The sequence below is a fragment of the Gossypium hirsutum genome, chromosome D11 (assembly GCF_007990345.1).
Source record: "Gossypium hirsutum isolate 1008001.06 chromosome D11, Gossypium_hirsutum_v2.1, whole genome shotgun sequence".
In the NCBI taxonomy this organism is placed as follows: Eukaryota; Viridiplantae; Streptophyta; class Magnoliopsida; order Malvales; family Malvaceae; genus Gossypium; species Gossypium hirsutum.
This window is the reverse complement of record NC_053447.1, coordinates 69,611,956-69,626,874: the sequence shown is the minus strand read 5'-3', so window position 1 is coordinate 69,626,874 and position 14,919 is coordinate 69,611,956.

The following is a 14,919-nucleotide window of genomic DNA, read 5'->3' as shown; positions in this document are numbered from 1 at the left end:
AATTCCGGCGAGGGATACAGGTTGGGGGTGTTATAGGGACGATGAATTCCAATATTTTAGAATTATTTATAGATTAATACTTTTAACAAACAAACTATTTATTATTATCTAATCGCACCGATCATACATATAATGACTTAAATCGATTTGGTATAATTATCATATTAATTAAAAAAATGTTTATTCATATATTTAATGTTAAAATTTTAAATTAGATATTTTAATTTATTTTAATTTTTTACATTAATATTTACATAAATAGTACATGGAATACAATAAATAAATTAAAACATATAAATTAATGAGATAAAGCAACATTTAGCCTTGAACTTGATAAAATTTTCCAACTTGGTCCCTAAATTTTCATTTTGATCCACATTAGTCATGAAAGTTGGAAACTTTTTTTTCAATTTGGGCTCTGAACTTGTATTCTATTACGTTGTGATGATATAGCACTCCGAGATTGTGCCACATCATCACCTAAAATATAAAAAATTTAGGTAATGATGTGGCACAATTTCAAAGTGTCACGTCATGGTGCCTTAACAAATTTAAGTTTAGAGACTAAATTTGGAAAAGCTGCCAAATTTTAGAACTAATGTGGACAAAAAAAATAGGGACCAAAGTGAGAAAAATTGTCAAATCTGACCAACAACCTCTTAATCTAGTGGCGAAGGTATTATGTTGTGAGGCATAAGAGTTCGGGTTCAATCTCAAGTAACCCATCCCTCACCCAATTATATATGTAAAAAGAAGAGTCAAATTTAGTGACTAAAGGTTACAATTTACACGAATATAAGTGATGGGTGTATATATAATCATATGTGACTAGAAATTTGCATGTTGATAAATGACAATAAGATATCATTGTAAGCAAAGTTAATTGCACCAAACATCCTCAAACTATAACCCTCATTTTAAATTTATCTTTAAATTTTAAATTATTATAATTATATCTTCAAACTATCGATGTTATACCAATAGGGTCGTTTTGTTACTATAAAATCGTTAATTTAACCGTTAAATATGATGTCAGATCTTATATGGCATAATTTAAAATTAAAATTTCACTTGTTACAGAAGATTTTACATGTCATTTACTTGTTAAATTAACCATTTTAATAATGAAAAGACTCGATTGATATAACATCGATAATTTAAGGATGTAATTAAAATATTTTGAAGTTTCTTGATCAATTTAGAGTAAAGGTCATAATTTAGGGATGTTTAATGCAATTAACTCTTGTATGGATAGTAAAGACAAAAGAATGGAGGTGGCTAGCAAAAGCTAGCTTAATGGCACACAACCTTAAGCTTCCCGTGAGCAATTTCATTGGAAGTACTATCAATTTGTCTATTTGTTGCCACTTGGTGCAATGCAACATGACCGGCCATCTTCACTTTTCTCTTTTTCCTTATCTCCGATCAATTATTTCTCTCTATCCAACTTTTTTTTATACAAGCACGTTAACCAAAAAAAATTATTAAAATGAAGTGTCATAGGTGGCAGCATTGTTAGTAGACCTGTCCATGGCCGGGCGGCCCGGCCCGGCCCGACGGCCAGCCCGAAATATGAGAGGGTTCGGATAAAAATATAGGCCTGAAATATGGGCTTGGGCAAAAAAATGAGGCCCGTTTAAAAAATGGGCCGGGCTCGGGCTTAACTTTTTTGGCCCGAATATAATAAATATATTTTTTTTATTTTTTAATTTTAAAATACTTTAAAAATATTTTTATTTTTATTTTTTATTTTTAAAATATTTTTTGTGTTTATTAAAAATCGGGCCAGGCTCGGGCTTATTAGGCCCATATTTTGGGCCGGGCTGGGCCCAGGCCTAAGAGGCGGGCCGAAATTTTTTTTGGGCCTGGCCCGACCCAGCCCATGGGCAGGTCTAATTGTTAGTAAAGATAGAGGCTCGAGTTTAATATCCAGATTTGAGTTTTATGATTCGTACTTGTGATGGTAGGTTTTTAATCTCATTATATGTAAATGTTATCTGTGTGTTTCGTTCGATAATTGTGATATGTGGATTTTCGATTTAACTATGTGTGAGTTTTGTTTAGTTTTTTTAGGATTAATTTAGTTATTTAATTGTGGATTCAAGTTTTCAATTTTACTATGTGTGGGTTTTGTTCGATTCTTTTTAAATTGGGTTGATTCTTTGTATATTTATAAATTTTATTGTATTTATAATTGTAAAAATTAAGAAAAGGATAAAATATAATAGTCTAAGACTCTAATTTGGAATTTCATCTTTTTCGGAAGTTTAGTGCTTTTACTCTAATTTATCATAATTTAATTTCATATTCAATAAAAAATGGATAAGCTAATCTAATTGAGTAACATCATGAGTGTATTCAGAAAGTCATCAAGTAATTAAATTTGGATTAATTGTTTGTAGTTACACATGTGTGGCATGTCAAGAAAGTCGATCTAATTGAATTGAGTGTAATCGAAACACCTCAATTACACAATTCAATTTGTAGAGAAAAGTATGGGAATTTAAGAAATTACACAGGTAATTAGCCTTGATTCCAAAAGTTTATCAATTTTTGTAATGTACAAAAACTAAATTTTAACAAATTAGAGAAATTGATATTTCAATTTTCGTAAAGTAAAAAGGATGAAATTATATAATACAAAAATAATAAATAATAAATATATTAAAAATCCAATAATAATATAAAGACATGACATATAGTACAGACGATAAATAAGTCACTACAAATTAATTCACAAATGTCATGTCTATAAAGTAATCTAAAAAGAAAAAAAAAGAAAAACCGGCAGTAACTGCAACACTAGAATAAGTCAGAGACAAACCAGAAGTGTATCAACTTAATCTAATCGTTGAAATTTGCATCCTAGTACTGCCATCATCAAATCAACTTGACGATAAACATCGATCAACATCTCGAATCTATCGCCATCACTATGCTCTATCATAATAAAGCCCTTCGAAAACGGTTCCTAATAGATCTGGCGATACTCTTATATCGAAAATGTCACATATATGCCAAAACATGACTAAAAATTAAAAGAAAAAATAAAACCACCTCTATTAAACAAAAACTACGAAAAAAATGTTGGAGAAACTGCTATTAGCAACTACACAGCCAAGAAAGCAAGGATTTAGTTTGAAAAAATCGAATGGTTAATATTTTTGTTTTTGAGTAAATAAAATTATATTATTAATTCAATTATTTTTGAAGAAATTATATTATTAATTTATGTGTTCGAACATACTTAAACACATATTTTTTTAATCTAATAGTTTAAAACATTTATGAGTTTTACTAATAAAAGAATTTAACGTTAACATTATTAAAAGAACAATCACGATATTCAAAAAATTTAATATTCATAGATCGTAAAATAGTTATTAAAGATAAAATAGAAAAAAATCAAGATTTTATTTTGTTTCTCAAATTTAGTACTGCTAGAACACCTTTATCCATACGTGGTTGTAACATTATTGTTTCTTTATTTATCCCAAAGGCGGCTGGAATATATATATATATATATATAGCTGAATTTGTGGTTTCTAGGTCTTGAAGTAGCCACTATCCATATATGTATTTTTCACAACTTTATTGTTATCACCCCCAACTTGCATGCCCTTTTTAATGAATTAAGTCAATACCTTTTTGCAATGCAACAACTTGAGAGTACCTTAAAGCATATTAATTAACATCTAAATTCCTTCAATTTCCCCACTTCATACATGTATGATAAAAAGAATATATTATCAGGGATGAAGTTAGAAAATTGCTTTAAGAGAACAGAGATGAATCATAAATTATTAGAGGATTAAAATGTAGTTTTACCACTTGTAATTTTATAAATTTTGATGGGACTAAATGGTAGATTTGTCATTTGATGTTAGATTTAATGATTAAGAGTTTTCGGGTTTATAATTTAAGTCTATAATAATAAAGTAATCAAATGGCCCGTAATTGTCCGTAACTATCAGATGTATTCAATCAAATTCCTTCTATACTAAGGGATGAAGGTGTTGGTCATGTTTTCATATCACCATCTACTATTTATATATTATCATTTTCAAGAAAATTTTCATTTCTATACAAATATCTTTGAATTCTGGGGTAGTATTATGTTTTTATTCAAAATCTTTTAAAACTCGATTTTGTTTTCATTATGTATGTGCCTAGCTCTAAGATGAAGAAATTTGTACTGATCATATCTATTCTTTTTTATACAATACTTAAAACTACCCATAGTCCCTCCCCAGCTCATAAATAGAAGAATAATGCACTTTAGCACACTCAAACTCACATCCTCCTGTATTGGCAACAATTCCCATACCATTCGAGCTAAAAGTAAAATTTGGGTTCTAAAATTCTAAAACAAAAAAAAGAATAATGAAACAAAAGTTGTAGATAAAGTGGTGCAATTTGTTGACAAAAGCAATCAAAGTTCAAGGAATAAGAGAATATAGCCATGTTGATATAACATATATATATATATATACATACATATAAATTTTAGTAGCATAGGGAACAATGTGTGCACTATCTTTTCCTAGTAGGCTTACAGCTTAACATCAAGAAGGGAAACATCATTTTTGTATGTAACTACAAAGTTTGATAATTGAGAGAGAGACAGTTCTTTCACATAACAAGCCAAAACTAAAGAAAAATGAAACCCTATGTGCCTGTGTTTTGATGCATCCATAGTATTTAACCATATTGAAATATGTCAATAAATTAATAAATAGTTTTAAAAATCGTTAAAAATAGATATAAGCGATGTCATATATAAATTTATACACCATCAGTTCATCTAGAAAAAAAAAGCAAATGTATGGTCATATATATATATGTATGAATAATGCATGTAAACAAATATTTACTATACTCTTTTGATTGCCCTTACCCAAAATTTAGCTTTTTTTTGTAAGTATTTTGTAATCGTGGATGTAATGAATGATATTATTTCTAACGATGAAAAAAAATTAAAAAATAGATTTAGATCCCTGTAAATGATCATTATTTTATTTATAGTGATATTAGAGATTGATTATGTCGAATCACACATACAAACCCAAACTTAAATCGAAACAAGCCTAAGAACATAAATATAGCACACCAAGAAAGAACAGCAAAAACCTTACATCCATCTATACATACATACATATATATATGTATTGCAGCCCTAATGTAAATAATGATAATATCACAAGAGATTAACAGTTAATTAGGCCTGGAATTTAACGTTAAAAATAACAGTAAATAAAAAGGCTTAAAAATAAAGAGAGCTTACAACATTTTCATATTAAAAGGCTTTGAGGTATTAACCCAGTAAAATTCTCTATCATCTGGGGTGTAAAAACGTCGTCGTCGTAGATATCCAAGGGGACGCCTTGAGCATTAATATTATCATCGGTAAAGGCGGGGTACTGTTGTTGGAGGACCACCCGTGCATCGTCGGCGGCAGCGGAGGAGGTTGTGTTTTTTGCAGCGTCGGGTACCCTTTGATCGCCTCCGTCTTCGGCGGAGACGACGACAGATTCATTAGCGTCGGTGAATAGGGTGGGGTCTTCGGGAAGTTCAGCAGCGTCTTGGCCGGTGAGTTTTTGCACTAAGGCCATGAAGTTTGAAGCACTGATCTCTACTTTCATGGGGTTTGATATGTACACTACTTTGATTTGCTTACTGTTCTTCTTGGATTTGGATTTTTTGGGTGTTTTTCTGATATGCAAAGTTGTACTAGTACTGCCGATTGAATGATCCATTTTTTAGTGCTTTTTTAAGCAAAAAAAAGGGTACTGAACTACTGATTTTCTCGGGGGGAAAAAGAGTTTGCTGAGAAGAGAATTTAGAAAGGGGAAAAGAGAGTTTCCCGGAAATTAAGATGAGAGAAAAAAGGATAATCAGAGAGAAGGAAAATGGAAAATGAAAAAATATAGGTAGAGACGTTGGGATTTAACCGATGGATAAAAACAACAAAATGAAAGCTTATCTGTACAGACAGCCAGACGCTATGCTTAAAGCGTGCTACCCCACGCTCTGCTAGGGTGTAAATGGTACATAGATACTACGATATTTAAGTTCCGACTCGAAAAAAATTTGAATTTAATTTAGTAATTATTGAATTGAAATTGAGTTTAATAACATTCGATTTGAACGGTTCATGAATTTTATCGAGTTTTTTTTTATGTTTTTATATTGTTAAATTACTTTGTTGTCTTAATATATATATAACTATTAGAAACTTAATTATCGAGTTGAATTTGAGCTTGAGTATAAAACTTGGCAAACAAGTTTAATTGAGCTCAAGTCGAGTATCGAGCTTTAAATTTCAAGTTGAACTCAAACTTAAGCTCGACAGTATTCACGTTGGGCTCGGCTTACATCCCTACTCATTAATCATTTGAGGATTTCTTCTTCTCTTTTTTTTTTGCATTCCTCACCGGTATTTGATAGGCACGTCAAGTCTCAATTAAATATGAAATCAAGCTAAGTCAAACTCATTACGTAAGAAAAAAAATTTTCCCAATGTTACTTTCTTCATCCAAAGGCTTGAACTCCAGATGTTGCTTAACTAGCATCAAGATCATACCTTGGTACCCGATATTCACAGTGGATCCTAACTAAATTTGAAGCCAAGCTAGGTTGAACCCCCTGAACATGGAATAAAACTTTCTCGGCATTATTTTCTCCATTCAAAGACTTGAACTGTAGACCTTGCTTAATAAACAATATCAAGTGGTCAAACTTTGGTATGCTATAGTCACGTAGGGTTTTCAACTAATCAAGATGGGCCGAACCCCATAAATGGGGAGTAAAACTTTCCAAGTGTTGTTTTTTCCATCCAAAAACTCAAACTTTGCTTAATGAGTATCTGATAGCCACATAGGGTTTCAACTAATCAAGATGGATTAAACCCTCTAAACAAGGCGTAAAACTTTTCATACGCTATTTTCTCCATCCAAAATCTCGAATTATAGACTTTGCTTGATAAACATCATGTGTGTAATACCTTGGTATCTGATAATCACAGTGAGTTTCAACTGATCAAGACAAATGAAACCCTAAACGAGGATTTAAACTTTCTAAATAGTATTTTTCCCTATCCAAAAACTTGAATTATAGATTTTGTTTATCAACTATCAAACTCCTCGCTACTCGATTACACGACCATTGATTATTGATTTTATTTTTTATTTCTCTCCATAGTTAGACTATAATATATGCAACAACAACAAAAATTTTAAGTCCCATTTTTCTATTTCTAAACAAACAGTCAAACACCATAGCTTCCTTCTTACCTTTTTTTTCCGCCCACTATTATTTTAGAATGTTCCAAAATTATTTTTTTTTCTAATATAATTCTATTTTTTAAATTTCTCTATTTTAAGGTATTAAAAATATTATTATTTGACTATAGAAAAATAAAAAAAAAACATGAAAAATTACAATTACTTGTAAATAATATATATTCATATAATTGCAACCAACATCAAGTAATTAAAATGAAAAAAAGTTAAAAATAGATCAAAATTCATAATATATCCAAATCTAAATCAGAATAAAGTTGAACGAAACTTACACACAATGAAATTTAAATCAAAAAGTGATATGAACTAAAAACCCGCACATAGTTTATATAGTAAGAGACTTTATAACTCGATTTTATACCTATATTTATTTAATACAAGTAAAAAATATATAGAATATTCAACCTCGAAAATATAAATATTTATTAAAATCACCCAATTAAAACTACTAGTATATATTTTTGGAAGGTTATTAAATTTTCTATGTTATGAAAATGATATTTAAAATTTTCCAAATAAAAATTTTGAGGCCCTAAAATTTGAATAAATACACTTGAAGCGTGTATACAACGCGCTTACTTAAAGCGTGAGAAGAGAGCACAAAGGAAGAAGCTGGAGCTATCAGTGTACCAATAATTCTACCACGTGGCCTTCACCGAAAGCCCGTTTAGATTTGTGATGTCACTGCTTTGCCATAGGGTGACGTCATCAAACATATGCCGACCTATAAGATTCGAGATAACACGTCCCGGACCGGCTCGATGACTTTGATTCGACTCAGCTTGCAGTAATGATTCAGAGTGGATCACCACCATTAGCTATGACGTGCGCTACTGCTCCTTAGTGTACTGTGAAATTAAATTCGACAGTTGGCACTAGCCTTACATGTTGTTAGTATTTATTTTTAAATAGCGTATTTATAGGCTAATTTACTAAAAAAGCCAATTTTTTTAAAAAATTATCGAAATAGGCCGATTTTTTAATTATTTACCGGTCCGGGCCATTTTTCTCAAAATCGCGTCCACGTCAGCCCGATGTCAGGGTACGTGACAGGACATCGCGTCCACGTCAGCAGGACGCGATTTCCGTCCACGTCAGCAGGTCGCGCTGACGTGGACGCGATGTCCTGTCACTTGGCGCGGTACCGGGGACGCGATTTTGACGCTGATTTTACGTTTGGGTTTTATAGCTTTTAGGGTTTAGGGTGCAGGCTTTTTAGGGGTTAGGAGTGTCGGAAAATTTTTTTTCGAGTTGACGTATCTCGTCAAATAGTGGGAAATCGCTTCTACCAGGATGCTATTTGAGAAAAAATTGTGAAATAGTGGCCTCGTGGACGCGATTTCGCTGCAGTGGTCATGTAAGAAATAATTTTTTTTGACTTTTACTGAGCAAATAGTATAAAATCGCTGATACCAAGATGCTATATGAGAAGAAATTGTGAAATCGCGCCCTCGTGGACGCGATATCGCTACAGTTGGTCATGTAGGAAATAATTTTTTTTGACGTTTCTGAGCAAATAGTGTTAAATCGCGCCCTCGTGGACGCGATTTTGCTACAGTAGCAAGTTTGGGCTGAGGCTATAAATTAGACAGAAAATGTTTTTAGAATGCATAACTCACAGCAGAAACATTTTAGAGAGGCTAAGAAAGTTAGAGTTTCAAAATGAGTGAACGTATTAGTGCTGCTATTTACTACGATGGTGAGGTTTGCCACACCGAGAATGGTGTTATTTTTTTGTCGGAGAATACGGTGCGACTGTCATTTAGCCAAAACATAGATTTGACAGAACTCCGTAAAAGAATTAGGCATAAATCTTCGGAACCACGCCAATGAAAGTTCTGTCAATGACGTATCGATTTTGTTCTTCTGTTGATCCGGTGACATATGACTCATTCGACATAAAAGGTGCTCGTAGCTTGGAGGCAATGGTGCAGACTCATCTTGCTAGCGGAGCAACTTATATTGAGTTATATGTACAATTTACGTCGCCAACTGATGTACTTCCGTCCGGTGTTCGAGATGTATACACGACCCCTGGCCGACACTCGGTTAGCATGTTACAAAATATGGAACAGCCCATGTTCGGTAGCGGTGTCGAATGCACATCCCCCCAAGACACTCTGTTGGTGGATGGGACATGTACGTCGGTGGCTCGACGTTTGACGCTGGAAATACGAGCTGGGGAACTGCATCAAGTTCTACTGGATGGCAATCTACATCCAATTGGGGACGTTATCAAATGCCCAGAAGAAGGGATGACGTACTACCTACGACATCAACCGAAGAGGGGACGTCGTACGCTGCAGATGATTGTGGGTTAGAAGGTGACTCCGATGTGGATCCACCTCGAGAGCCCGGGCCGGATGGTGCAGAGGTGGGATTATTTTCTGAACCAGAGTCTATTCCAACAAAAGGTGAAGATGGTGATATGAGTACAGATGATGAAGAAAATCCACGATTCAGAGCATACTCACCTCCAGCCCACATGCATAATGTCGATTTGTCAGCAGATGATGCGTTAGAGTTTCCAGATCTACCACACCGGGTGCGCGATCGTACAAGTTCGGGGGTAGATCTCGGTGAACTTGAAGTTGGTAATCAGTTTACCAATAAGGATAGTTTTATTGGTGCTTTGAAACAGCATAGCATCAAAAATGGCGTTAATTACCACGTCGTTAAATCAAAATCTGATAAGTTTGAGGCGAAGTGTGCAGTGCAAGACGGCACATGTTCATGGAAAATCGTCGCCTCGTTAAGGAAGAGGACAGGGTTGTGGGAGATCAAAAAGTACAAAGGTCCACATACATGTGCTGCAGGTACAATATTGAATGTGCCTGAATAATGTTTTTATTTTCCAATGTTGCATTACTTAATGTACTCCCTCCCTCTGTAGGTGTTTCAGAAGATCATCCGAAAATGGATTCAGCTATGTTGGCTAGCTTGATACTGCCCACGATAAAAGCAGATCCTCGGACTTCAGTGCCGGTGATAATTGCCAAAATCTGTAGCCAAATGGGGTACACGCCCTCTTACCGCAAGGCTTGGATAGCTAAGCAAAAGGCATTGGAGAAGATGCATAGTGAGTGGGACGCCTCATATAATGAAATATGGCAATGGTGTCAGGTGCTAGAGAGATACGTTCCAGGTGCCATTACAGACCTTGAAACGGAACATGCGTACTACAACGGCCGATTGCTACGTGGATGCCAAGTGTTCAAACGCCTATTTTGGACCTTTAAGCAATGCCGAGACGCATTTCCGTACTGCAAGCCGTTGGTACAAATTGACGGTACCTTCATGTTCGGTAGGTATACTCATCGGCTATTGGTTGCAGTGGCACAGGACGGCGATGGGAGAATTCTTCCAATTGACACTGCCTCTCCTCCGGCGTAAGTAAATACGGCTTCCCATGGGCCCTAAACCATGGCATGTATTCTGGAACGCACGCTAACTCGGGAACGATGATTGGTTCCCGAGTAGGTAGATATTCATTACGATTTTCCCACATTTCCATGTACACTGACCAGTATCTAGGCCAATCCGTACCTAACAACCGAAGGTCGATTTTGTGGTGCTCGTCAAACTCCTCAGGGTCCGCCGGGATCGGTTGTCTACATCCAAACTGTCGTAGGACTCTGTCTGTCTGGTGGGGCTCCACGGTTGCATAGTTGATCAACACCACTTTCACGTGCCAAGCGTTCAGATTTTGTAAAAACTCTTCCGCGATTACTGCCCGGACTGCCGGATCCTTGTATGGTGTCCATTGAAACTACATGAACATGATAGAAATATTACATATATACATAATACTAAATACTAAATATCAATCCACTAGCGAATGGATGGAAATATCTATTTGCAATAATACTTACTTCTGCTTCCGACCGTTGCTCCAATAGAAGCCGTATATCTTCAAGTTCAGTCGGTAATCCACGATAACTTCCCGGATGGTTCCACCTAATTAAATAAATTTTTAGCATACTTTTATTCTTACAAAATCTACATAACAATTCAAAATGTAATATAAAATTTACCTCGTTACGAGTGGGAATGTATATGGGTGGTTCACTCGAGGACGTAGAAATGGAAAGTGAAACCGTGCCCATGATTGCAGTAATGGCAGGCAACCTCCGATTTTTGCTCTCCTCGGTTTGGTCGCCCCGCACATCTCCCGATATAATGTTGCCAAGACGGTAGACCCCCAACTAAATTCACCGGCTGCTCTAAAATCAACGAGTTTTAGCAGCCACCTTAGATGTACACGGCTCCGTGACGTGTCGGCCATGAGATAGCCTCCAATTATTTGAAGAATGTATGCTCGAGCATATCGGATTCTTTCAATTTCGGTTGAATTTTCATTCAGACCGGGGAAGGTGGCACGTAACTAGCCCATCTCCACCTTACCTCCATTCATTTTATCCGGAACGGCGCCCAAAAGCTCGTAGCACACCGCCTCCCAATTGCTAGATTGGGCAGACCGGGTCACTGGGTGCCCGTCCACCGGCAATCCCAAATGCAGATGGACATCTTCTAGAGTGATAGTGCACTCTCCACATGGAAGATGAAATGTGTGCGTCTCAAGTCTCCACCTCTCGATCAACGCACTGATCAGTTTCGGCTCCAACTTGCATCCCCGGCCTACCATCGCCACGTGCCAAAATCCCGCTTCCCGCAAGTAGTTCTCTACTAACGGTGATTGAGGAGCATGCATATTCCGAATATTGCATGCCAATACCCGATCTTCAGCCTTTTATAACAAAAAATAAATTAATAAATATCTAAAAATACATAAATAAAATATCTTAAATAAAATTTAAATTTAATACTTACCATGTTCATTTGCTCCACCGATATGTGATTCCTATCAAGACGAATCAATGATCCGGCCATTGTTGAAATATTAAAAATTTTAAAATTATTTAAAAAAATAAAAAAATTTAAAATTTTCTTAAAAAAATGAAATTTAATGGGAAAAAAATTTAATATGGATTTGGAGATTTTTTGAAGGAAATTGAGAGGATTTTGGAAGGAATTTGAGAGTTTGAGAGAATTTTGGAAGGAATTTGAGAGAATTTTTGAAGGGAATTGAGAGAATTTTTGAAGGAAATTGATATTGAATTTGTTTGTGAAAATAAAAGGGGTGGGGGTTTATATAGTAAAAAAAAATTTACCGTTGGGGGGCAACGGTCAATTTTTTGACCGTTGAGCACTGTTCACGCGCGCGACCACATTGCGTCCACGTCAGCAGGTCGCGCTGACGTGGACGCGATGTCCTGTTACGTACCCTGACATCGCGCTGACGTGGACGCGATTTCGGGGAAAATGGCCCATTCCGGTAAATAATTAAAAAACCGGCCCATTTCGGTAATTTTTTAAAAAAATTGGCTTTTTTTGGTAAATTAGCCGTATTTATATATATTATAAAATAACATGAAAGATATTACATAAAATAGAAAAGTTGGGGTTGTTTGGTTTGGCAATTTGCATCATAAAAGGTGCGGAGAGCCACTCGTACAAGGGCGGTCCACACCATGAAGGATTTGTAGAGTCGCTCGTACAAGGGCAATTCATACTATGAATAGTGTGAGAGTCGCTAAACTTGGAGGGGTGTAGAGATTCGCTCGTAGAGGGTCGATTCACACCATAGAAGGTGTACTTACCATGTTCATTTGCTCCACCGATATGTGATTCCTATCAAGACGAATCAATGATCCGGCCATTGTTGAAAATATTAAAAATTTTAAAATTATTTAAAAAATAAAAAAAATTTAAAATTTTCTTAAAAAAATGAAATTTAATGGGAAAAAAATTTAATATGGATTTGGAGATTTTTTGAAGGAAATTGAGAGGATTTTGGAAGGAATTTGAGAGTTTGAGAGAATTTTGGAAGGAATTTGAGAGAATTTTTGAAGGGAATTGAGAGAATTTTTGAAGGAAATTGATATTGAATTTGTTTGTGAAAATAAAAGGGGTGGGGGGTTTATATAGTAAAAAAAAATTTACCGTTGGGGGGCAACGGTCAATTTTTTGACCGTTGAGCACTGTTCACGCGCGCGACCACATTGCGTCCACGTCAGCAGGTCGCGCTGACGTGGACGCGATGTCCTGTTACGTACCCTGACATCGCGCTGACGTGGACGCGATTTCGGGGAAAATGGCCCATTCCGGTAAATAATTAAAAAACCGGCCCATTTCGGTAATTTTTTAAAAAAATTGGCTTTTTTTGGTAAATTAGCCGTATTTATATATATTATAAAATAACATGAAAGATATTACATAAAATAGAAAAGTTGGGGTTGTTTGGTTTGGCAATTTGCATCATAAAAGGTGCGGAGAGCCACTCGTACAAGGGCGGTCCACACCATGAAGGATTTGTAGAGTCGCTCGTACAAGGGCAATTCATACTATGAATAGTGTGAGAGTCGCTAAACTTGGAGGGGTGTAGAGATTCGCTCGTAGAGGGTCGATTCACACCATAGAAGGTGTAAATTTGGAGGTTTCAAAAGGTCTCATGAGTAGAGGTGCTCATGGGTCAGGCTAGGTTCGGGTCGAGCCCAAAAAAAATTCCGGCCCACGTCTTAGGCCCGGGCCCGAAATATGGGCCTAAAATTTTGTCTAGACCTGGCCCAGGAAAAAATTCCTAAGCTCGGCCTGGCCCGGCCCATTTTTTAATAAAACACTAAAAATTTATTTTAAAAATAAAAAATTAAAAAATATATTTTAAAAATATTTTAATATTAAAAGATATATATTTATTATATTCGGGCAGGGCCTGGGCCAAAAAAATGGTGCTCGAGGCCCAGCCCGTTTTCTAAACCCAAACCCTCCCATATTTCGAGCGGGCTGTTGAGCCGGGCCAGGCCGGGCCGCCCGACCCATGAGCACTTCTACTTATGAGCTTACAGAGCTAAGTGGAAGAGATTTGATAGAGTTTTGATAAGTTTATTGAAGCCCCATTCTTTTTGAGATAGATATGACTTTCACAGAGATAGATGAGCTTCAGTGTGGAACTCATTGAAATGATGCCCTACTATATATATATATATATATGAGGTAATCGTATAAGCATGGGTGATTCATTAGAATGTGACGAGGTGACTTGATAATAGTATGTGGGAATATGTATAACAATTTCCCTTGAGTCAATTCGTTGACAAGACTTGCTATGGATCCTTAGCAAGGCTTATGGATGCCCTTCACTGGCTTGAGAGGCTAACTTGGTGAAGTCAGCCTACAAAGGCAAAATAAAATGCCTTAGAGACGAATTTTGGTATAGTGGGTCCTGAATACACAAGTTTTGGGGCCAAGTTTACTGAACTCCCCAACATTATCTTTATTTTTCCAGCTTTTTTTTCTTATGTAGTCTTGCTCGTCAAGAAATGTGGTTTTTCTTCGAGTTGCCTCTATCATTCTTCACTCATATTTGTTTTCTTACTTCCTATTGATATGGTCTCTCTTTTGCCCATGCAAACAATTTATTTTATCATCATGATTTACAAGTATTGGTTTCTTACTTTGCTTATTGTGACGTTATTGTTGAAGCTTAAGCAAGCTACACTCAGCTTCATTGGTAGCCACTTTTTAATGAGTTAGGGCATAGAGAGATTGCACCCAATAG